The sequence below is a fragment of the Myxocyprinus asiaticus genome, chromosome 35 (assembly GCF_019703515.2).
Source record: "Myxocyprinus asiaticus isolate MX2 ecotype Aquarium Trade chromosome 35, UBuf_Myxa_2, whole genome shotgun sequence".
Taxonomy (NCBI): domain Eukaryota; kingdom Metazoa; phylum Chordata; class Actinopteri; order Cypriniformes; family Catostomidae; genus Myxocyprinus; species Myxocyprinus asiaticus.
The window spans coordinates 8,610,210-8,634,274 of NC_059378.1; the positions used below are offsets into that span (position 1 = coordinate 8,610,210).

The window sequence follows — 24,065 nt, forward strand, 5'->3', positions numbered from 1 at the left end:
CATGTTGAAAGGTGTTCTAAATGTGCTCTCAGATAAATTGTCCCAACTAGCTGGCAGATCACACCTGTTTTTGTGAAAAAAGTCAGAAGAGAGCGCCCCACACTTTTTGAGCCAATCAAAAACCTAGCCAATCAGAAATGCTCTCTGCTTGTGAAAAATTTTGCGCGTTCTAGTTTGCTGAAATCGAGTTTACCAACATAGTCTCATGACAACTCATAAAAATGTTGTACGAGATGGCAAAATCATAAGATATCTGACGACTTGTATGAAAAGATGAGGCTTTTAAACCTACTAATCAACAAACAGAATTTTAAATAGATACAATACAGGCATCAAATTTTAGCTAACCTCCTATCCAACACAAATTTGGTTACTCATTACATATTAATTTAGGCTATGCAATACAAATAACCCTGATAGCACACGTACATCACCCAGACATCTATTTGATGTGTGCGTTTACATCTGGAAGACGCATTTTTTATGTTGCACATCTGCAATATGTCTAAGATGTATGTCAAAAAAGTATTTCTCAGATGTCAATAAGACATTCAGCAGATGTCTTTAAATGTTTATGATTTAAAAAGTTTGTAAATCTGATCTTTTTAAGATGTTTAGCAGATGTTAATTAGATTGTGATGCTGTCCAGATAAAAAGATCTAACAGAGACATCTTGGAGATGTATGTGTTCTATCTGGGAACTGATGTAATAACATGTCAATAACATGGAATCTGCTTGCCTCGTCTTGTTCCAAACCTTGATGTTGTCTTTCTACCATAAATACAACAGTCATTTTCCTATCAAAAATAAAGTTAGGTTTAGCTTTGGGGTCAGGGGTTAAACTCAGGAAAAATGTATAATAACATTGCCCGTTGGTGCATTTATTTTGTTCTATGGGAGTAAATGTTATTGGCTTATACGAGGCAACTCGTACGATTTCGCCATCTCTTTCTATTATTATGACCTGTCTTGACTGGATTCAGTTTACTGACATATCTTTGGAGGAAAAGGGTTTTGGAAAAAAGGTGCGTCATGGAATAAAGCAATATAGCATATTTTAGCAAAATCACAACTTTAAGTAAAATAATTCATGAACAGTTTAAATAACATCAGTGTCAGTTTTATTAACTAATATAAGTGGATAACAAACACCTAGAGTATTTCTCAGGACAGTATTTTTCCAGACAGCGATAACTCAAATTGGCATTTATTGACAGCGGTATTATATGATCATAAATACACTACCCAAAAAACTCTCCTAGTCACTCCTGTCTTAAATTACCCTCCACTTTCACTCCTTTGGGTTTTTATTTACTACAGTCAGCAACTGAAGAGCTTCTTCATACAAGTGATCGTATTTATCATGCTTGGCATTAATTAATCATTAATGATGCATAGAGATCGAGTCATTGCTGATGTGTAACGATCATCTCAGTTGAATATATGGCAGCTGGTGTGGATGCTAACAATAGTGGGCTATGGGCCAAAAGAAATCAGAGAGAGGGTGAATGATACAGGCCAAAGGTTAGCAAAGGACGGGTCATTATTAGAGAAGACAGCTGAGTGTTTATGGATTGGAAGGAGGAGGGTGTGAGATACAAAATCTGTAATGGAAAGGTTTAGATGCATGTTTATACCAAACTTACAGCTAAGGTTGGGGCAGCATTTGGACCCTTATCTCAGTAGAAATTGCTAAATGGAGCAGGGGAGACTGGAGCTGGTTGTCAGATGTTTTTCTCCAGTTATTTTGTTTTTCGATAAAGGCACATACCTTTAAATCTTGGCTACAAAAAGCCCTTACTAAAATCGAGAGTTCATGGCAAATTTGCCACAGACTTGACGCAAATTCGCCACTGATCATTTTCACATGCAAATGAGCTTTGCAACAAACTTGCGGCAAATTGTCCATTACATTTACATTTATTCATTTGCCAGACACTTTTATCCAAATCGACACTGTAAGCAAATCATCTTAAGGAGACAGTGGTATGAAAAGTGCTGTATTAATTTTCACTAATATCAGAATAGTAGTATTCGAGACAGATTAAATTGCAACATTATTTTTTTATTTTTTTTATTTAGTGACTGGTTAAGTGCTCATGGAAAAGTTGTGTCTTTAGCCATTTTTTGAAGACAGAAAGTGAGTCAGCTTCACGGATGGAGTTGGGAAGGTCATTCCACCAATGTGGTACGATGAAACCGAAAGTCCGGGAAAGTTTTTTGGTGCCTCTTTGTGTTGGTACAACAAGGCGCCATTCCTTAGCCGGCCGCAGACTTCTGGTGGGAACGGAGCTCTGCAGAAATGATTTTAGGTATGCTGGAGCAGACCCAGTGACTGTTCTGTATGCCAGCATCAGAGCCTTGAATTTGATACTTGCATCAACCGGCAGCCATTGAAGAGAGACAAGGAGTGGTGTAACATGCGCTCTCTTTGGTTCATTAAAGTCCATTGTTGCCAAAAGTTTGCCGGAGTTTCACCACTACCAGTTAAGTGCTGTAAACTTTTGGCAAACATTTGCGACGAATCAAAAGCTCATTTGCATGTGAAAATATCGAGTGGCAAATTTGCGGCACGTTAGCGGCTAGTTTAGATTTTTTTGTAAGGGAAGTTATTGAACATTTCCACCATTTTTTCACAAGAAATATATAGTTCATCGTACACGCATTGATCTTTTATCATTGACCCAATAGCAGGGAATGCTGTCACACTATATGGGTAAGTTGTCCCAATGGCCGTTAAACAGCCTTTTGCCATTACAGCCTATTATTGGCTTTTCAGCTAATTTAAACAGTAAAACAATTCAGAAAGTGTAAGAATTTGTGTAATTGGACTTTTGACTCTAAACCATATAAAGTTTCTGAGATAAACAGCCCTTGTGACATCTTCCCAATGTGAGATTATGCATTTTAGGTATAAAAATGCAACAAGCAACAAGTGCAAAACACTTCTATGCACCCACAACACGCCACAATTATTTGATAAAGACCATAGCAGTTGTTCTTTGACTTCCTTGGAGGTCAGACAAAAGTATAATAAAAGATAGTCAAGTACAATACAAGTATTTTGTAGCTTCTCAGCACAGCATTAACCCAGCACACCACCAACTGTGAGCATTCAGGAGGAAACATGTGCTAAGACACAAATTAGTGTTTGTTTTGGATACCCCAGGAAGTCCATCTCCCACAGCGCTCTTACTTGTAACACAATCCGAAATGGATGCCACAGCATCCCTCTGAAGGGATAATTCATCCATAAACTAATCTTCTGTCATCCCTCATGTTGTTCTAAATCTAAACACACATGCCTTTCTTTCTTTGGTGGATCATAAAAGGAGATGTAAGGCAGAATTTTAGCCTCAGTCACCATTCCGTTTCATTGTATGGAAAAAAGATGCAAAGAAAGTAAGTTCTGAAGTGGTACGTTGTGTACGTTGCGCTCAAGTGCTTTGCTGTCTGAAAGAACAGGAAACATGGATGACGCCAGGTTTATTCATACATATTTATTTGAGAAACTTAAAATGTAATACACATTTCTAAATTAGCTTGTTGGTGATAATGGAATTGGGTTAAATACAAGATATTTTTACAGTGTGAAAATCCACAACATGCATCAAATGGTTGCTGATATACATAATTGTTTTTGACCAAAACGGCAAGTGCTAACAATTAGCTGTATTTAGAAAGATGAATAAAACCTCATTCGCTATCTAAAACCGTCATTCGCTACAGAAACCGTACTCTCCTCCGCAATGTTGAAAGTTTACGTATCCTCCCAACTCGGAAACTCGGGTATCAAAATGTTCCCAGTCGTAATTACGACTTGAGGGGTCATTCATGTGCAACTTCCGAGTGGGAAACTTGTATTTATGATAATTCCGATAGCACATAAAGGCAGAATTAAGTTAACTAACAAAAAATTCAGTGTACACTGCAAAAAAATAAATAAAAAGAATGTTAAGCTAAAAAATGTATCTATTATTAACTGGTTTTATTGAAGTCAAATATTGTTTAACATTACTGAATCAACCTGAATATATTGTTACACCATCAAAACTCATTTTAAAGGTTAGATCAAGTAGAAATAGCTCCTTAACAACTGCATGTTACCACATTTTAGAGTGTATCTTCTTCAGTCTCATAATCTTACCTTATATAGCGGTTAAGACCAGAAGTGCTGTAGATCTCAGCACCCCACAGTGCTCAGGGCAGAGGTGACAACACAAAGTTCACCCTCCCGCTGGACAAACTAACAATCAAAACTTTTTCCAAGAGATGCTCTGAGGGTCTCCCACTGTTCATCGCTGGACCCTCTCATTTGAACAAATCCTTCAAGGGTATTTTAAATCATATCTGTCACAGCCTTTTATCCTGCATCACTTTTCTGTGTTCTTCTCCGCCACTCAGCCTCACTCTCTTTCAGTTTCTACCACCATCTCCATCTCTCTCACCCTCACAAACACTCACACACAGCTGCATTCAGTCCATGTTAATTCCTGTCCTCTCCTCGGTCATTGTTCTCGCTCAGGGGAATGGATGAGGTCTGACCTTGGGGGTCTCCTCTTTCAAATTCTCTTGGCTGTTCTGTTCACCCCGTCCCCCCTCCCCATCCCTCTTCAGGACTCATTGCTGGCAATTGATAAAAACAAAAGCTTGAGAAAAGAGTTAAATCTTAAACAGCTCTAGCTGGACAAACAGGAGTTGTTTTTGTCCAGACAAGGAATGCAAACATTGTCAAGTATGACATACCAATTGCTACTAATTCTTTAACATATATCTTGAATTTCAAGCAATCCCGTGTGATTTTAGAGACTCGTCATTACCACCAAACCAGTGAGAATAATTTATGACAAGAAGGCTTGTGGTAAAATGGCATGCTATAGCAGATATTCAGCAGAAACACAACTTGCATTGTAAATTAAGGTGACATGATCTTGGTATGGCAAACCAAATTTGAGATTAATTTGGACTTCAGTTAACCAGTTTTAAACAACATGTTGAAGATTTTGCCAGTGCATTCAAAACACAGTGCAGTAGCATTTATAAAATTTTAGCTTGTATAAAAGGCAGGGTAATTTTTTTAATCAACCCTACATAATCAAAATAGCGAGTGTGTTTACATGCCCACCAATACGCTGCCAACTACAGTACCAAAAATCAGTTTATAAAAAAAAGAAGACAATTCAAGAAAACCTAATTTAAGCTACATGAGATTTGAAATCATCAGTTGCTTTCTGCTTTTGATGTCAAAACATAAACAGGCATGTGCACAACACTGCACACATTAGATAAGACGATAAGAACGTTGTTAAAGGTGTTTACATGCAACGTGAAACCGTGGTAATGGGCAAAAATCTATGTACGCCGATCGGTTTTTGCTTAAAAGATTTATGACCATACAACAATAAAGGAAAACTGTTTACGCCGTTTGCCTAACCACACAAATGTCAGTTTATTAAGCATAATCGATGTAAGAATGTGCATGTAAATGCACTAAGTGAGCATGGTTACATGCACACCAATACGCTACTAACTACCAAAAGTCAGCTTATTAAAAAAAAAAGACAATGCAAGAAAACCATGTTTAGGCTACATGAGATTTGAAATCATTCATTGCTTTCTGCTTTTGATGTCAAAACATAAACCCTGCACACAACACAGTGCACATTGGATAAGCCGGTAAGAACGGCGGTAAAGATGTTTACATGCAATGTGAAATCAGGTTAATGAGCAAAAACTATGTGTGCCAATCAGTTTTTGCTTAAAAGGTTTTTGACCTCACAACAATGAAAGAAAACTGTTTACGCCATTTGCATGACCACACACATTGTTGGTTAATTAAGCATAATCGATGTGAGAACGTGCATGTAAACGCACTCAGTGAGCATATGTTTCTCAGCTTCTCAGTTTCTATGTTAAGTCACTGATAACTACCAAAAATCAGCTTAATCAAAAAAATACATCAATGCAAGAAAATCTTGTTTATGCTACATGAGATTTTTAAATTATCGGTTGCTTTCTGCACACATTGGATAAGCTGGTAAAAATGCCTTTAAAAAAGCCGAAATCGGTGTAAAGGGCAAAATATATACTGCATGTGTCTCAATAATTTTTTGTTTAAACCGTATATGACCTTTAAAAGAAAGACTTTAAAGAAAATCTGTTTAGGCGTTTACATGACCAATACACTCGTTGTCGGCTTATTAAGCATAATCGGTGTAAGATCGTGCATGTAAATACATTCATTGAGCGCGTTTACATGCACACCAATACGATAACTACCAAAAATCAGCTTATTCAAAAAAAAAAAAAAAAAAATCCAACAACGCAACAAAACTGCATTTACATGAGATTTGAAAACATTGGATTATTCTCTGCTTTTGACATCGTAATGTAAACAGATATGCGCACAACACTTGCGCCCATTGGATAAGCCGGTTTTCTGCAGATTCATGTAAATGTTTAAGGCATTTACTTGACCACACAAGTTGTCGGCTTATTAAACATAATTGGTTTAAGATTGTGCATGTACTGTAAACAGGTTCATTGTCTTGAAAATGGTCTACGAGGGACTGAAAACAACCTTTTGCAATTTAAGCAAATAAAACAAGATTACATTTTTAGCAGCTGTCTTTTATCAACAGGTGCAAATTATGTAACAAATTTTACACAAAATCAGACCAGAGGAAAAAATGGCTTTAGTGCTATAGACTCTCATTTATTGCATCATACAGTAATAATGCTTATGCGCAGGCCACTATCCATGGGCAGAACAACATAAACATTCATGAAATAAGGCTCACTTGACCTGTTAAAGTGTCTCTCATGGCCTTGGCTTCTCAACTACTACCATCATCATCAGTCCTTAAACTTATAACTATGCTGGCATGGCTTGGGGAATGTGTGTCCACCCTCCGCTTCAGTATGCAAACTTTCCAAAGTCTCCTTGAATTTGCCAACAGCAGTTGGCATTCAGATGCAAATGGTGTGACAAGCCTCTTTCATGGAGAAGACCTTTATCTGCCAGCAAATTTAAGTGGGCTGGGGGTGTATGTGGATTCTCAGGTTGAATACTGTACATCAGGCCCTTTTGCGATAAAATGTGGCCAAAAGGACTTGTGTCAGATTTGGTTAACCACAGAATCCATCATTCCCTATTTGTTCTAAGCATTATGGAGTGGAACAGTGGCCAGGAGCAGTGGCAGAGGTGCATTTTGCTTGGGCAAATATTGAACGTACAGTTATCGAGAGCAAATGGAAGTGTTTTCTGCCTGGATCAGCAGTATGATAAACAGCATACTTGAATCAAAAAGATGCATGTCAGCACAGCTTGAACACCAAGGACCTTTAAATCATACATTTAAACTAATAAGGCTGGTCTGTGTCAACAGTGTAACCCTCAGGGACACATCACACAATTATGTTGACACTGACACTTGAACAGTAATTGAAGTCATCCCATTTCTTCTAGCTGATGCAGAAATCGCATAAGATAAGTTTTATAATCTTTTCAGTCAAAGCATGTGTCTGAATATATAAGTGCAATTTTAAAAGAATTTATCACATTGTTAATCCAGCAAAATCGAGTTTCTTTAAACTGATAACAGACCGAGTTTATGACAATCTGTTTCTGCTTCAAACAACACCAAAGAAAGGTCAGAATAATCCTTAATCATAATCTTTTGCTTGTTATCTAAGTGAAATTAAAAATGAAAACCGTGTTTTTTTTTAGCTCTCACTGAAGAATAATTACACCAACAGAATTTTCAAACAAGAATTAAGGGAGGAGATAGGAGCACAGACATCAAATGCATCTAGCACAAAGATAAGGAAAGAAAAAATAATAATAAAAATAATAATATATATATATATATATATATATATATATATATATATATATTTTTTTTTTTTTTTTTTTTAATCAGTCTAGTTTATTTAAAAAAAATAACATCAGAGATGGTTTTGATTAAACGTGTTTTACATGCTTGCTAGCCACATGTTTCCTGACTAAACACTGTGCAGCGGCATGATGATTGTAATTCCTGCTGTTTTCTGGTTCCGGTCTCCATTAGAAACAACCAATATGAGCTTTCCATATGTAGAACAACAACCATTCTAAGTGTTTGTTGGAGTAAAAATGACTTCAGGCTCAACTTGTGCAGTAGTTGGCTGTCAACACCTCGAAGGATTTAAATATATAAACGGAACTAACCTCAGACAATGTCAACATTAATCCGGATTAATTTGAAAACACATATTTTTCTCTACATTTTGGCCTTCCATCCACACTGAGATGGTGTTTTTGTCCAGCTTTTCGAAAACACTCTGCCAGGCGGTTAAAATTGAAAATGCCACACTGACGTTGTGGACAGAGATAACAGATATTTTAGACAATAATGAGGTATTTGTTGTCATGTGACACAGTCATGTGATCCATTCAACCCAAAACAATAAAAATGGTGGCTCATGTTGTAGCGGCATTGTTGTGCTTGCTATCCACTTTGATAGCACTGTTAAAGATAAATGTTACTTTGTACAACCTTCAAACTGCATACCTTTAAAGGCAATGCAAAGTTTACACGGAATTGCTGTCCCACAGCATAACACGAGGACAATTGCGTTTCAGATGTTTTCAGCATTTCAGTTGTTTTTTTCACATGTGCAGTAAGGGGTTTTAAGCTTTATCATATGTTTCAGTGGGGAAGAGCAACTTTTGGAAAATGTTTGAAAACGGCAGTGTGGAAGGAGTACGTTTCGGAGCGAAAATGCCATTTTCAAAGTTATTTGATTTAAAGGGGGGCGCCAGCAGCTCACTAAAGGGACGCAAATAAATTTTTTTAAACATTTTTATTTACATTTCTATACAATACATTTTTACATATATTTTAACTGCCTTCCCTTCCACCCTCCGCCCCCCTCCCTTTGCATCCAAGAATTCAGTTACAAAGGCCAAAAGGTTGTTACACAGAGGCTGAGACATACATATTCATATATCTTCAAACATATAAGAACAATCCAAATTTATCAGTCAGTGGAGTAAGAGGTATCTTATGTCGCCTGTGATAATACATTGTTATTTTCCAGAAAGTGTATAAAAAGATCCCGGATTTTATAATATTCTTTTAGTTTGCCCTTAATACTGTAGGTTATTTTTCCAATGCAATACTATGTGACAGATCCTTCAACCAATGACCAATGGATGGACTTTCTGTGTTCTTCCAGTAAATTGCCACCAATCATCTTGCAATAACTAAACAGCTTGTTCGGGTTAAACTTATTTATCATTTCAGGGGTGACATAAATACGCATTACCCAGTTGTACTGGATCATTTTTTTTTCTCCCCAATTAGGAATTCCCAATTCCCAATGTGCTATAAATCCTCGTGGTGGCATAGTGACTCACCTCAATCTGGGTGGCGGAGGACAAATCTCAGTTGCCTCCGCGTCTGAGACCATCAATCCACGCATCTTATCATGTGGTTTATTGAGCGTGTTACCACAGAGACATAGTGTGTGTGGAGGCTTCACGCTATTCTCCGCAGCATCCACGCACAACTCACCACGCACCCCACCGAGAGCGAGAACCACATTATAGCAACCACGAGGAGGTTATCCCATGTGACTCTACCCTCCCTAGAAATTGGGCCAATTTGGTTGCTTAGGAGACCTGGCTGGAGTCACTCAGCACGCCCTGGATTCAAACTTGCGACTCCAGGGGTGGTAGTCAGCATCTTTACTCGCTGAGCTACCCAGGCCTGTATTGGATAATCTTAAATCTGGTGTTGATTGACAGGTACTGGGCTCTAGCCCATATCTGACTCCATTCTGAATCTGAGAGTTCGTATTGCAAATCTATACTCCAAGCTTCCCTCTTTGGTTCAGATGAATCTGTAGAGCTGTTTATAAATTTGAGGTAAAGTAGTGAAATTTGGTTTGTGCTGATTTTCTCATAAAACATGACCTTTCAAGCTCTGTCAGTGAAGGTCTGATTAGTGACTGATTTTGCTTAGCATTAATATATCTGCGAATTTGTAGATATTTGAAGAAGTGTGTCATAGGGATACCGAAATTTTCATGAAGATCTTTAAAAGACATCAATGTATCCTCCTCGAATAGATCATCAATCTTATGAATACCCTTTAATGCCCACTGTTTAAAGCCCAAGTCATTTTTCCCTGGTCTAAAGTCCCCATTTCCCCAAACAGGGGAAAAGCAAGAAAGAGCTGGCACTTCTCCCAGTGTGCTCTGAGCTTCATTCCATTCTACTAAAGTGTTATTAACAAAGGGATTTTTGGTAGTCTTTTTCAGATTCTTATACGAGTACAAATATAAGTCCACTCCCATACCTTTTACAACATTTGATTCTATTTCTATCCAGGGTAATTAAGGCTGTGAGGAAAACCAGTAGGTGGCACCATTCAGCTGGGCAGACCAACAATACCACTGCAAATTGGGCAGGTGTAAGCCTTCTCTATTGTATGGAAGGTATAACAAAGTTAGGCGTAGTCTTGCACGTCTGTTTTTCCAGGTGAATTTGGTTAATATTTTTTTCATATTGGAAAAAAATCCTGATGGAGGGGAAGTGGAATAGAACGAAATAAATACAGGAATTTGGGAAGAATGTTCAACTTAATAATGTTTATATGGCCAATTAATGAAATTGGTAGGGAGGACCATCTATCTAGAGACTCGGTGACTTTAGTTATAACTAGATTGTAATTGGCTGGGATTAACCTGTCGACTTTAGGAGTAATATTTATACCCATGTATTTGAAGCCATTGGTTGCATTTATGAAGGGATGCTCGATCGGTGATTGGTTTCTTTCTTGAGTGTTTAAGAAAAATACTGATGATTTGGAGTTATTCATTTTATATCCAGAGAACGTCTCGAATCTGTTATTCAATTTGAGTAGCGCTGGAACGGCTCTCTCAAGTTCCGTTAAAAAAAGAATAGTATCGTCTGCACAGATTGCGATCCGGTGATCCCGATCTTCAATTTTAATGCCCTTAATAATAGGGTTACATCTAATCGCAATTGCTAAGGGCTCTAATGCTAAAATAAAAAGCACTGGCGACAAAGGGCATCCTTGCCGTGTGCCCCTGTATATTAAAAGTTTTCGATATTGTATTGTTAGTCCTAACTTCCGCCATTGGTTTGAAGTATAAGATATTGACCCATCGCCGAAATGCACTTCCAAATCCAAAACGAGACAATACCTCAGTCAAATACTGCCACTCAACCCTATCAAACGCTTTTTCTGCGTCAAGTGATAGAACACACGTGTCTGGGGCTTCCCTTTTTTATACATAATGTTTAAAACCCGCCTGATATTATGAGTGGCCTGACTGTTCTTGATAAATCAAATTTGGTCTATACCAATTAGGGATAGAAGACATTTTTCTAGTCTTGAAGCCAAGATTTTGGCAATAATTTTCGTATCTGTATTGAGTGGGTAGATTAGTCTGTATGACTCACATTTGATAGGAGATTTGTCAGGTTTCAAAATTAGGGTAATTAAGGCACCTCTCAACGTGGGTGGTAGACAACCATTTTGAAATGACTCTGCGTACATTTCTTTCAAAGGACCAATGAGTTTGTCTTTACATAGCTTATATATGTCAATTGGCAGTCCATCAGGGCCTGCCGATTTTCCATTCTTTAGAATAGATATAGCTTCCAAGATTTCACTTTCTTCAAGAATGTTATCTAAAGAATGTTTATCTTCTTCTGACAGATGTGGGAGCTGAAGATCATTGAGGAACCAAAATTGGTCCTCAATAAAGTTGGCTTATTCAGATTTATATAAGGCTTTATAAAATGAAACAAAAGTGTTATTTATCTCTGAAGGATTAGATGTTAGTTCTCCGTTCAGAGTTTGAATACTATTAATGGCTTTTTCTGCATCTAATATTTTCAGCTGCCATGCTAATAATTTCCCTTCTTTGTGTCAGTGCTCATAAAAAGATTGTTTCAACCTTATTAAACTGTTTTCTGCTTCGTTATGGAGAAGGTGTTATATTGAGCCCTAAGTTTAAGAAGTTCGTGATGTATAGTATCTGAAGTGTCTAAATAGGCCTTTTCCTCTGCAAGCTTAATTTGTTTTTCTAATGTTTCTAATTCCAATTTAAGTTTATTAGTTTTTGAGCTTGTATAACAAATGATCTGTCCTCGGATATATGCCTTGAATGCTTCCCACCTCATGGTAGCTGACATTTCATTTTTATTCTCTTTAAAATAATTGTCTATCTGTACTCTTATAAATTTTATAAAATCCGGATCATGTAACCATTTTGGATAAAGACACCAATGCCGAGTTTCATTCATGCGACTTGGTGTTTTGTAAATTAAGGAAACTGGGCCGTGGTCCGAAATGACAATAGGATCATATTGACATTTTGACACTCTTGGAAAGAGGTCATTAGAAATTTAAAAAAATAGTCAATATGAGAATGACCCTTTGTTACTGTACAACAGCAAGAGTATATTCTTTTACTAGGGTATAACCTCCTCCATGTGTCACACAAATGTAGTTCTTTCATATAATCCCATAACATTTTCCAAGACTGTACATGTGCTGTATCGGAGCCTGTCGAACGGTCAAGGCTACGAGAGATTGTGCAATTAAAGTCTCCAGCTATTAGTAATTTTCCCAGTAGGGAAGATAACAAACAAAAAAAAAAACTTGGACAGTCCGTATTGGGGCCATATACATTAGCTAATATCAAGGCTTCATTAAGAATGGAACCTTGAACTATTATGTATCGTCCTGCTGTATCCCGTATAAACTTAGATATTTGGAATGGGATCGATTTAGGAGAATTAGGAGAAAATAAAGCTGAAAAAACTTGGCCTTTCCAATGTTTTCGTATTTGTGTCGTATCATTAGATGATATGTGGCATTCTTGCAAAAATACGATAGGAGGATTAAATTGTTTAATTCTGGTCATTACTTGGTTAATTTGAGTAAATTTCCCCAAACCTCTCACATTCCATGATGTTATCTTTATCTCCAAGCTGGAGTTCATTAGAGTATTACTGCATAGTTTGAGAATTTCTCAAGATTACTACTCTGTCTCTTAGCCTGTTTGCAATGAAGTGCCCCGTAATTGAAAAATAGTAAAGTATACATAGGATGCTTCTCTTAGCACTGGCACCCCGAACTTGCCAGCACTTTACCCGCCCTACGCCAAAATCTGAAGAGTCAACACTTTGTCCCACCGAGCCTACAGCTAGGAGCAGATTAACACAGATCATGTTCTTGTTATCCACCCTCCTATACTCCCACCAACAAATAGCTAAACATATAAACAATTATGAAAAACATCCTGGTTACTTTCATAACCTCCGTTCTCTGATGGAGGGAATGAGACGTTGTGTCGATGCAGTGACACCAGGGGTCACTCTTGGGAGTCCCAAACACCTCTGCTTTTTTGAAAAAAGGCCAATGAGAATTGGCGAGTGGAATTTGCATGCCACTCCCCCGGACATATGGGTATAAAAGGAGCTGGTATGCAACCATTCATTCAGGTTATGTGCTGAGGAGCCAAGACCAGGTCCCGGCCATTTCAGCGGGTAGTTCAGTGTTGTGGCAAGAGGGACACAACGTCTCGTTCCCTCCATCAGGGAACGGAGGTTACGAAAGTAACTAGGACGTTCCCTATCTGTCACTCACTCGACGTTGTGTCGATGTAGTGACACTAGGGGTCCCTATACAAATGCCACAACTAGCTGAACTGTGTTACTTGGACTAGCGGTGCGAGACGGGCAGACTTTTGTGTGCCTCATAGCCAGCGCATCAGGCTGTCACGTAACCTCCCCCAACGCTGCTATGAGCGTCGAATGGTCCTTCAGGAACAAGTCGACTGCTCAACAAATAGGGACAGGCTAGCCCAGCCGAGGCCTCTTTTCCCTCTTTTTTATCCCCAAAAAGAGTGGAATTTTGTTAACGGACTGGGATCCGTGAGTGACCACGGGTGTCACTCCCAAGGGGAAGACACCACGGAGACCACACCCTGCCCAGAGAAAAGGGAAGGGTACTTCAAGTGGAAATACATCACATGGTCTTACCGAGTCTTGTCGGAAGTATGTCATGTGGCGAGTCGCATGGTAGGTCCTACCCAAGGGGGGAGGAGTTTCTACAAGCATGGCGACCGGAGCAGAGGGCCCTCTGCTCAAGGAAGACGTAGTTTACCAAGAGGGAAACGATTTTACGGAAGATATAACACATGGGGTTACCTATGGGAAACCACTGCATGCGGAGCACCTACCTCAGTACAGGGCCTTACCAGCGCACTTACTGAGCCGGCAGCGAGTTTCTCCGCAAGCTCGACTGCCACAGGGCTAAGGAGGATTAGCATTGTGATGAGCCAAAATAGCGGCTACATACACCTTCAAGGTGGAGGGGGACAGCCGCTCCTCCAACCTCTCCTGCAGGAAGGAAAGCACTGATCCGACTGCGCATCTCTGGGGGAACACCACTTAGCAAACAGATGCCACTTCAAGGCATACAGGCACCTCGTGGAGGGAGCCCTAGCCTGAGTGATCGTGTCTACCACCACAGGCGGTAGGCCACTTAAGTCCTCCACTTCCCGTCCAAGGGCCAGACATGGAGATTCCAGAGATCTGGTCGCAGGTGCCGGAAACTCGCCGGGGGGGGGGGGCTGTCGTGTGGAGCGTGAGATCTGAGAACCATGTCTGGGTGGGCCAGTAGGGTGCTACTAGGATGACCTGCTCCCCATCCTCCCTGACCTTGCACAGGGTCTGTGCAAGTAGGCTCACTGGGGGAAACGCATACTTGCGTAGTCCAGGGGGCCAGCTGTGAGCCAACGTGTCTATACCGAGAGGTGCCTCGGTCAGGGCGTACCAAAGCGGGCAGTGGGAGGATTCCCGGGAAGCAAACAGGTCTACCTGTGCTTGACCGAATCGACTCCAAATCAGCTAGATCACCTGAGGTTGGAGTTTCCACTCTTCCCTGAGGGTAACCTGACATGACAGCACGTCCGTTGCGGTGTTGAGGTCGCCCGGGATGTGAGTGACTCGTAGGGACTTGAGGCGCTGCTGACTCCAGAGGAGGAGACGGCGGGTGAGTTGTGACATGCGATGGGAGCATAGACCACCTTGGCAGTTGATGTTAGCTACCGTCGCTGTGTTGTCCATCCAATACGTGCTTGCCCTGGATCAACGGCCGAAACCGTCGCAAGGCGAGCAGTACTGCCAACAACTCTATGCGGTTGGTGTGCCAACGCAGCCGTGGGCCAGTCCAAGAACCGGCGGCTGTGTGCCCATTGCATACGGTGCCCCAGCCCATCTTGGAGGCGTCTGTTGTAACCACAATGCGTCTGGAGACCTGCTCTAGGGAACCCCTGCATGTAGAAATTCCAGGTCGGCCCAAGGGCTGAAGAGGCGGTGACAAATCGGCGTGATGGCCACGCGATGTGTCCCGTGGTGCCATGCCCATCTCGGGACTCGAGTCTGAAGCCAGTGCTGAAGCAGCCTCCATCTGAATGCCTTCAGACAGTTCAGCACCGACTGAGCGCATTCGTTCGTGAGACGTGCTGTCATCGAGACCGAGTCCAACTCCAGACCGAGAAAAGAGATGCACTGAACTGGGGAGAGCTTGCTCTTTTCCCAGTTGACCCGAAGCCCCAGTCGGCTGAGGTGTCGAAGCTCGAGGTCCCTGTGTGAGCATAGCAACTCTCGAGAGTGAGCTAAGATCAGCCAGTGATCGAGATAGTTGAGAATGCGGATGCCCACTTCCCTTAGCGGGGCAAGGGCTGCCTCCATGACCTTCGTGAAGACGCAAGGGGACAAGGACAGGCCGAAGGGGAGGACCTTGTACTGGTACACCTGGCCCTCGAAGGCAAACTGCAGGAAGGGTCTGTGTCGAGGTAGGACTGAGATGTGTACGCATCCTTCAGGTCTACCGTTGTGAACCAATCTAGATGTCGGACACTCGCTAGAATGCATTTTTGCGTCAGCATCTTGAACGGGAGTCTGTGCAAGGCCCGGTTCAGTACTCACAGGTCCAAGGTTGGTTGCAACCCACCGCCTTTCTTTGGTATGATGAAGTAAGGGCTGTAGAACCCTATCCTCATCTCGGCTGGAGGGACAGGCTCTATCGCGCCCTTGCTCAAGAGGGTCGCGATCTCCGCACGCAAGGTAGCGGTGTTCTCGCCCTTCACCGAGGTGAAGCGGACGCCGCTGAACCTGGGCGGGCACCTGGCGAACTGAATCGCGTAGCCGAGTCGGACGGTCCGGGTCAGCCATCATGATGTGTTGGAAAGCGCAAGCCACACGTCCAAACTCCGGGCGATGGGGACCAAGGGTATAATCGTGTCAGATGTACCGGCGAGTGGGGCCTCGTGGCTGGGCAGAGCACAAGGTGCTACGTTGAGGGGACTCGAGCCCCATGGCCGTGCTGAGTCGAGGGACATCAAAACACTTACCTGGCTCCTGCTGCCCACCATGAGATTGGCCGAGGAGGGGGGAGGAGGAGTCTCGTCCCCGAGGTCCATCGGCACTAATCCCGTGTGGGTGTATTCCCAGGTGCGGGGGGTCCGCCACTGGAGCGCCAACCCTGCCAAAAAGGAAAGGTGGACGGCGGTCGTGACGACGGCCATGCACACCGGATATGTGACCCAGGAAACAAGGAAACTGCTCTTTTGCTGATCCTTTGGGTACCGCAGCTTCTGGGGCATGCGGCAAAAAAAGAAACAAAAGATTTTCCTCCTGGCCCTCCACTGGGGGATGGAGTGGTTTGTGCACCAGCTCCAGAGAGATGGGTCTCCTTGCCCCTGGGTTGCCCGTCTCAGGGGCGCTTCAAAGCCTTTCTCGGGTTCTTGGCAGCCGGCCGTGAGACGGGGGCGTCTGCTTCCTGTGATGGCTGCACGCTGGGGCCGGGCCACGGTGGCAGGCTGCAGCGGAGCCGGAGATGTTGCTGCAGGGAGACGCCCTTGGCGACGAGCAGATGGGGTGTGGGATCTTGAGCCGCTCTGGGGCAGGATGTGCTTTATAGCCTCCATCTGCTTCTTCACCGTCGAGAACTGCTGGGCAAAGTCCTCGACGGTGTCACCAAACAGGCCAACCTGGGAGATGGGGGCGTCAAGGAACCGTGCCTTGTCAGCCTCTCGCATCTCTACCAAGTTGAGCCAGAGGTGGTGCTCCTGGACCAAGAGAGTGGACATCACCTGCCTGAGAGACCGCGCTGTGACCTTCATCGCCCGGAGAGCGAGGTCGGTCACCGAGCGCAGTTCCTGCATCAATTCCGGGTCAGAACTACCCTCATGCAGTTCTTTTAGCGCCTTGGCATGGTGTACTAGCAGGAGAGCCATGGCGTGCAGGGCGGAGGCGGCTTGTCCAGCGGCACCGTAGGCCCTAGCCGTCAGAGACGACGTAAACCTACAGGCCTTGGACGGGAGCTAGCGCTCTGCGGACACAAGTGCATCGCGAGCGCCTTTTCCACCTGGGGGATCACCGAATACCCCTGGCCACTCCACCATCGAGGGTAGCGAGAGCAGGGGAGCTGAAAGATCGTGACTGGGCAGTAAAAGGTGCCTCCCACGACCTTGTCAGCTCCTCATGCACTTCCGGGAAGAAAGGAACGGGGGCAGGGCAAGCCCAGGAACCAATCGTCAAGCCACGAGGGTTCAGGGGAGAGTATAGGGTTCCACTCTAGCCTGACACTCGCGGCCGCCTGGGAAAGCATGTCCATCATTTCTGCGTCGGCCTGAGACTGGGAGACCATTCCCGAAGGAGGAAGCCCAGCTGAAGCCTCAGCGTCAGACGGGACGAGCCCGCTCTCCAATGCTGCACTCGATAACTCATCATCTTCCCAGGCGCCAGATGAGATGTCGAAGACGAGACGAGCCGGCGATCTCGTCCGAGCACGCGATCAGGGCAAGCGAGCATGCTGGGAAATGGGAGGTCCGTGGGGGGATACCCGGCAGAGGTGGTCCCATTGAGGTCCCCAAATTGCCCCCAGTGCTAACCGGCACGGCCTCGTACCCGTAGGTAGAAGGACCGAGGTGGGGAGCCGCTGGGGTGGCTTGCTTTCTTACGAATGCAAGACGCGACCGCAACGTTGCCATGGTCATGTTCTCGCAATGAGGACATGATCCATCCACGAGCGATGTCTCCGTGTGGGCAGCGCCCAGACACATAAGACAGCGATCGTGGCCATCGGAAGCGGAGAGATAGCAACCGCAACCAGGAATAACACACAAACGGAAAGGCATCTTTGAAAAGACGTTCCGTGTGTGCCGCTCTTTTATGAATAGAAAATATACTCTTTTCAGAATATACTCTTTTTTTGCTCTGCCGAAGCGCCCAGGGGCGTTCTCTGCACTGCACAGGCACAGAGGGGGAGAAGCCACTGAAATGCGCCATCAAATCCAGCAGTCTTTAGCGAGGTGAGTTTTTCTAGGGGAATTGTATTCAGTGCACTGAATGCAACCGCTCGGCTCTGAAGAGAAAATCTGAATGAGTGGTTGCATACCAGCTCCTTTTACACCCGTATGTCCGGGGGAGTGGCATGCAAATTCCACTCGCCAATTCTCATTGGCCTTTTTTCAAAAAAGCAGAGGTGTTTGGGGCTCCGACACAACGTCGAGTGAGTGACAGATAGGGAACAGCTTATATTAACAACAACTGTATGGAAGAAATCTCAAATAATTAACTCAACCCAAACTTGGAGAGTTCAAAGAGCTCACTTCAAGAGAGACACTTGTAATATTCAATCAGTCCAACACACTCTAAATACCTTATCAGTCCATGACTCAAGTTCGGTTCTATTATATGACAGTTCCTTTCTCCTGTATCACTTGGGTGAAGGATTAACAGCTTGTAGTTTTTGTGTTTCGGATGAAAGTTTCCACCTCCGCTGGGCTATCAAATGTGTGGTTTCAGCCTGCATGAGTGATCCGCAGCTTAGCTGGAAAGATCATTCCGTATTGGATGTTCAGGGCTTTAAGCTGCTGTTTCACTTCATAGTGTTTTCGTCTCTTGAGATGTTTCTCAGGCGATGTCTTGAAAAAACTTCACTTCGTGCTCATTGTACATTATTTTGCCCTTGGCCCGTGCAGCTTGCAACACTTGGTCTTTATCCCTTGAATTCAAGAATCGCATGATGAGTATTCTGGCGGAGTTGCGTTCGCGGCAGTCCTGTAAACGGTTAGCTCTTTCAATGATGATCAGGTTAGAAAAAGAGTCCGCTTCGGGAAGACCAACAAGGCGAACGTTATAGCGGCGGTTTCGATTTTCCTGGTCTTCTAGTTTAGCTCCAAGAAGTTTCACCTGTTGCTGGAGAGCATCAACAGTATTCTGCATCATGGAGTCCTGGTCCTCCGTATCACTAATATGTTATTCCACCATAGACAATCTGTTAGAAAATTCCTTAACTTCTTGCTTAACCACCTGTATGGCTGAGAGGATCCCCGTGAATTGGACTGAAAAGTCTTCTCTCTTGCTCATGATTGCACTCATAATGCTGCCCTCTTGCTTTTTGTTGGTATTTGCGCTGGGTTCTTTGCCCTCAGGTGGCATGCTCGCAGGCTGGCAAACAGACTCGGAGTTCGAGTCGTCTTGATTTCCCTGTTTTTTCTTTGTTGTACATGATGTCATTTTATCACAATGTTGTTAATAGTAACTTACAGGTATTTGTCCAATTTCAGAACGTAATGAGACTGTTTTAAGATATAAATTGCCGAATGCAGTGTGAGCTCGGATAAACGCATGTGATCAACATGCGTGCCGCCATTTTGGATCCCCCGCAAATCCATTTATAATTTTAAACCATGTTACTTTCTCCAAAAACAGTCACAATTAGTGATGTAATATGATTTTTCACCCTCTCCCTGATACTCGAATTAAATAGACCTCACAGCCATACAGATTTGTCATACATTTGATTGATCGAAGCGAGAGAAATTTGGATTATGAAAATACTTTTAAGTTTTATACTATAAGTTATAATTCATTCAATACTGAAAAGTATCGTTAAATTGTTTTTATATCATAGAAAACTGACTAATTTACCCAAAATGTGTGTACTATGCATATTTATGCTCATTAGAGTATGGCAATATTCAATCAGTGCGCTGTGCGTGAGCAGAGGTATTTGAATGATGCGCAGAGCTGCTGCCTATGTAGGCTGGAAACAGCAAGGCAGCTCACTAAGTTTTGAAACAGACCCATTTAGTAGTTCATTTCATGACTTAACGCATGTGAAAGTGAATCATTTTACCAAAGGAGACAAGAACACCAACACACGCTCTTGCATTCATTGCCAACAATTTAATTATTTTATAACTTCTCGATAGGTAGTGATTAAGAAAAAAATTTGTTAAGCAAAGAGGCAGAAAACTCACCATCACCACAAGGAATGGGAGGAGGATTATTTTTTTGTATTTTCACATTCAAAATGTGTCTGTTTAATTTGCAATGCTAGCGTTTTTCCCAAAAAAGGCAACGTTTTAACGTTTAAACACTTTAAGGTTCTAACAACACTTCAAAACAAATGATGGCAATTTTCCTGCTAAACGTTACGGAAAAGAAAGGTAAAGGTCACAGCTAGCAGCACAACAGTCGATTTACACGAGGCCTGTTAATAAAGGGAATGCAGCGACCATCACATCATTCCGTGTGAGCCATGTCTTGGCTAAACACAAAAAATAATTAAATGATGGAGAGGTTGTCAAAGAGGCCTTTGCTGAGGCGGCAGATTCACTTTTTGGAGATTTTAAAAACATAGATGAAATCGTTGCTGCAATAACAAACATTTAGTTGTCAAGAAACACTAAACAAAGAGATGATGTATCAAAAGCGATGGCAAAAGACATTGAGGATCAACTGGTGTTTTTTCCTGCAGTTTGATGAATCAACTGATATGGTCAATGTGGCACAGCTGTGTATTTTTATTAGAATGGTATTTGAGGTAAATTAGTTATCATTATGATATCTCTATCACACAGGGTTTTTTTTTTCCATGGCCTGTTTTTCAATATCAGAGTTCCAAACTGACATGGGTGGATCATGAAGAAATTGTTAAAGAAAAAGTAGATCTTATTATAATAAAAAAGGTTGGGCACCCCTGCATTAAAGTATCAGCACTATGGAACCACATGCTTTTTTTGGACAATGTTTAAAAATCTAATATGCTATATACAGAAACGAGTGAAAACACTGGAGACTGGAATGAATGTGTAGCACTTACTCGTTCAGGAAAAAGGTTGATAGGTAAGGGATACGGTCAGCTGGTCATTATTGCAAAATAAACCCTGGCAGAGTGATCATCCTATCATGCTGAAGGGGTTTATTTTTAGATAATGACTGATTGATGGTACATTATCCAACTTATTACATGGCTACTTACCTAATAAGTAAACAAATGGACATGAAATATTGATTAGAGTTGAAATTATTATATCAAGTGAAAACAAAGAGATCACAGAGTGCTATGAGGGTTTTCAGGGACAATTAACAATCATACAGTTTAGCAGTCATTATACAAAAATATGTGACCGCATGATGCTGAGACTGACCAATCAGAATAACACATTGTTGAAAGCTATGTAATAAGTACTGATAACCTCTGCCTTTACTAACTGCAGTGTGTAACCAGTGACTGATTAATAAATGTCATGTGTGTTACTCTTGCCATCAGGAGCAGAGGAATTCAGTTTCTCTCCTTCACTGCCATCAGTAACCATATGACATGCACTAGGCAAGCGTGGTGGTCCTGAGCCCTGTGGCCAGTGGGGGATACTTGTGGGGGTGACCCCGATCTGGTAAGGCCACTTTACTGCCTTCCATCTGTCCTGTGACAGAAGGACAGAGGGGCCACATACTAAATCAACAGTGCTGTGATTGTGCCTCCAAAGGTTTCATGCCGTCCCTGGATATCTGGCTCTTGAAAGAAGCTATTGGAGGTGAAGATGGCACATTTCTGGTTAAATGTTTCAACCTCAGTGTTTTCCTCTGATAAAGGCTAGACAAATCCTTGAAGATTATTCTATCTGAGAGCCCCCTGATGTTTCCAGCCAAATTGAGAATGCTAAGGATGGCCATAAAACATTCACATGCCCACAGCAAGCATTATCCTTCATAGAGTCAATGGAGTAAGTAAATGTGTGATGTAGCCGAGTGGACCTGACTCACTGAACATTCACTTGACTGTCCGAAGACCTGAGCACCTTTTTTTTGTTTTTTTGCGGCTGGAGTTTGTTTTGTGGAGGAACACACCTTCGGAACAGTTATGTGGAGGAATTTACACGTCTTTGTGTTTATCCCGCCTATTGGCTGGAGTTTGTTTTATAGTTTATTTTCTGTTGTGTAATTCTGTCTCACAAAATTTGTATAGAAACACCGGACTTGAGAAATCCGATGGCAAAGTTGTCACGGGGACTCTCGTAGGCGTACATGGACAGTTTGATTTTAGAGGGATGGACACCAGTTGGCACTGTCGTGCGTGGGGTTAATGCGCACATTTTTCTTTTTTCTGTTTTTTTGTTTTTGTTTTTGTTTTGGGGGGAAGTTTGTTTTTTGCTCTAATGTTGGAATGTGGTCTTTATAATTTTGATTTTGACACACAATCTATTTTTTATAATATGTCAAAATGTCAAATGTTAATATGAATGGATTATCTCTCTCCACGTGGAATGTGAATGGGTTGGGGCACCCCATAAAAAGAAGGAAGGTTATTTCTTTTCTTAAATGAAGGAAACATGATATAGTGTTTCTTCAAGAAACGCATCTTTCCCCACAGGAAGCTGAAAAATTTGGGAAGATATGGGGTGGACATGTTTTCTTTAGTGCTGGCTCAAGTAAGAGCAGGGGAGTCATTACATTGATAAGTAAATATCTACAATTCAAATGTCTCAAACAGATTAATGATAAATTAGGAAGAGTTATTATTGTTTTAGCAGAAATTCAGGGGCAAAGGTTGATTTTGTCTAATATTTATGCACCTAACATTGATGATCAGGGCTTTTTTATAGATCTTGAAGAGGTGTTGCAAGCCACTGGCACCCCTCATGATATAATATTGGGAGGAGACTTTAATCTATTGATGGACTCAGTCCTTGATCATAGTGAAGCAAAAGTGTGTAAGCCTCCTACAGTAACATTGATGCTTCACAGGATGTGTAAAAATCTTGGTCTTACAGATATTTGGAGACTTTTGAACCCATCTGGTTGGGACTATAAATTTTTTTCATCAGTCCATAAGATTTATTCTAGAATAGATTTTTTTTATATCTAAGTCCCTCATTTTATCTGTTGTGGATTGCTCAATTGGAAACATCTTAGTCTCAGATCACGCCCTGGTGTGTTTAGAGGTGTTGCCATATACGGAGAAAAAGTAATCATATAATTGCTGCTTTAATGTATCCCTTTTGCAAAATCCTGAATTCCAACAAATGTTAAAGGCTGAAATCATTGTTTATATGGAGACCAACTGGTCCTCAGTATCCTCTGTGGGTGTGGCTTGGGAGGCACTTAAAGCAGTTCTTGGGGGCCTGATCATACAGTATGCTTCATTCATCAAAAAATCCAAAGCACAAGAAATCGTGGAGTTAGAAGGAAATATTAAAAATGCTGAGGCACAGCTGAAGCGCCAAATGTCGTCTGATGGCCTCAGAGAATTGACTGATTGTAATACAGATATAATACTATTTTGTCGCGGAAGGTGGAGTTTTGGCTGTTCAGGGCAAGACGGTCATACTTTGAGTTGGGGGACAACGCAGGGAAGCTTTTGGCTAGATATATAAAGCAGAGAAAGTCTTTTTCTACTATTCCCTCAGTGAAAAAGGCTAGTGGTGAAATATGGATCTTTATAGTTCCATGTCTTTGTCTACTGATGAAGATATTAGAAACTTTGTGGAACCATTAGAACTCCCTAAACTGACGACTGAGCAAAAAAATTATCTTGATTCTGGGATAGCCTTGGAGGAACTTGATGAGGTAATTAAGGTCTTACCTACAGGCAAGGCTCCGGGGCCAGATGGCTTTGCCGCTGAATTTTTTAGATCTTACGCTACAGAACTGGCTCCACTTTTGTTAGAAGTTTATACG

At 42.0% G+C, this 24,065-nt stretch overlaps 1 protein-coding gene across 3 annotated transcripts in view; it reads right to left on the reverse strand.

The window, feature by feature from the left end:
- Positions 1-24,065, reverse strand: part of LOC127426367 (extracellular sulfatase Sulf-2-like) — a 69,536-nt gene that overhangs the window by 18,152 nt on the left and 27,319 nt on the right. The window lies entirely within an intron of this gene.